General features: G+C 44.6%; 1 protein-coding gene across 1 annotated transcript in view; it reads left to right on the top strand.

Moving 5' to 3' along the window:
• The window catches only part of EBPL (emopamil binding protein-like), a gene marked incomplete at its 5' end in the record, with an annotated part of 27,894 nt that overhangs the window by 22,156 nt on the left and 3,372 nt on the right, over window positions 1-2,366 (top strand). The gene's annotated exons all lie outside the window — the stretch shown is intronic.

Below are 2,366 nucleotides of genomic sequence, written 5' to 3'. Positions count from 1 at the left end.
AAATAAATGGAAGTGATCACATCATCAAGCTTTTTAATGCTCCTGTTTGCCCTCTGGTTGTTTAGATGTTTAACGAGCAAAGAGATGATGAAAGTTAAGCGGTTAGAGGAGAAGCCAGAGGCTTGACGTGCTGGGGCTGGTGGCAGCAGAGCCTTCCACGGTCCATCCTGCTTCCTCTCCAGCAGTGACTTTGCCCCCCATCTCCGCTGTCTCGTCAGCTGTGCTGAACTCTCTGTGGTTTCAGACATACTCTGTCTTCTCAGCTCCAGACCTTTGCACTTGCTCCTCCCTGAAACACCCCTGTCCTTCACCCAGTTTAGGAGTCACCTCTTTTAGGGTAAGGCCTGAATTTAAGGTTCAACATTATGTGTGCCTTGAGATGAACTTTTATCTGGTAAAATCTGAGGGCTTCAGATGACCTAACTGCAAGTCCCCCTCCCCACTCTGTTTCCGTGTATAAGGTTCCCCAGCCAAACAACTCTCCTGATCACGGGGACCAGGCACAGAGCTTGCTTATCCCTAAGTAGCAGGCATCAGTTCACTACCAGCCCGAGGAATTATTCAAACAAACCAATCACATCCTCTCGCTGGAACCAGGGGTCACCTCAGCCCTTTGTTACTACAAAAGCTACCTCCATGGCCCCTGTTTGTTCGCTCTGTTCCCAAGTGCAACCCCCACGTGGCCCTGCATGTGGCACAGTGTCCTTCTCCCCCAGGCTGTGAGTGTGACACTGCTGTCAATCTCAACTGTCCAGTGCCAGGTGTGTGTGTGTTGAGCCATCTCATAGCCCTCAGGCAGGAATCCCTCTCTTATCAACAGAGTAAAGAAGACGTATGAAAACACCTCCTCTAGGAAGTCTTCCCTGATCTCCCCGGTCTGGCTTCACAGCTACTTCCCTCCATGTCCACATATTCTCTGCTCATCCCTTAGTGCCTGGTTTTGACCTCACTACAAAGTGAGCCACTTGTGGGCAGACTTTGTGTCCTAGTTGCTGCTGCTCAGAAAAGAGTTGTTGAATTAAACAATGAATGAATGATGGGTTTGGTTTTTTTAATATCTAAACACTTGTTAATCTCTTTGTTCCACTAACATTGACGTTTTACTGAAGTGCTGTTCTGTTAGATTTTGGATGCACTAGCTGGTGCGTTTCACCTATTGGATATATTTACATGTAGGGGGAAACTTTTTCCTTCAATATTATGTCATTTTCCAGTTAGTACAGTGACGTAGGAGCAGGGTGGGCAGGCAGCTGAAGACAGGCTGGCTGGGTCTGCACGGCCCCCTGTCAGTTTCTAGCCAGTCACAGGACCTCATTGCAGCATATGTCTGTGTGTTATCTCATTAAATAGCTAATCCTGTTTATTGTCCTTCCTCTCAGGACAGCCTTTTATTAGAAACCTTTGTCCCTGGCCTGAGGGAGCCTTCCTCTGGCCATTATGAGACTGGAGCTTTGCACTGCCCAGACCTATCAGATAGCGGAGCTCATTGCTGACAGTTCTGCCTTCTCTAAGTAATGTGAGAACCGTATTTGAAGGCACGATCTCACTCTAATCATGTGAGATCTTACGACCAGCCTTTATTACTTTTCTAAATGAAAAAAATGATTAAGTAAATCAGGGAGAAGGGTGGCCTCCACAGTGCACAGCCATCAGTCCAGCTCTGCAAAGACTTTCTGACTCATGGTACTTTCTGGAAGAAACCATTCTTCTCATGGGTCTGGAAGGATTTCTTAGGGCACGCTTGCTCCCCAGTCTGCACAACTGAGATTTTGGGTGGTGGCTCTTGTTAGTGAGTCCTCTGTCCCTGCGGCAGGTTGAGACCCCCCCTCCCCCGCTTTGTCCTTTTTAGATTCATTCTATAGTCCAGGCTGTATCACCACCGCTCCCCCTTCAGCACTCAGTTTCTCTTCAATTATTAATAAATGTGTCATTTAATTAATAACAACTTTCCACATCTAAATTATACTTGCAGACTTTATATTGAAATTTTAAAATAAAGAATTATAATGCATTTACCAAGATCATTATTAAATATTGTCTTGGGAAAATCTGACTATGTTGATTAATTTAGAGTTCTCTTACCTATAATGAAAAGGATGGGGGTAAAAAGGGTGCATATGTGAAAGCACTTTGGAAACTATTTTACAAATATAACATGATATTGTTATTACCTGTGTCAGTAGTAAACGCATTTCAGTCCCAAGGCTTCTCATGCTTCCACTAAGACATTATGAAGAATGTAGAGAGAGTGGCAATTATTCTTTTTATTTCCTCCTGAAAGGAAAAAAGGTCATTTCCACTGACGTGAAAATGATTGTCAGCTGAGTAACAACATGTATTTTGTCTCTAGGGAAAGAATATGGCAA

Source organism: Galeopterus variegatus, unplaced genomic scaffold (genome assembly GCF_000696425.1).
Source record: "Galeopterus variegatus unplaced genomic scaffold, G_variegatus-3.0.2 Scaffold545, whole genome shotgun sequence".
In the NCBI taxonomy this organism is placed as follows: Eukaryota; Metazoa; Chordata; class Mammalia; order Dermoptera; family Cynocephalidae; genus Galeopterus; species Galeopterus variegatus.
The sequence above is the reverse complement of the archived record's forward strand: the minus strand, read 5'-3'. Positions and strand labels throughout refer to the sequence as shown.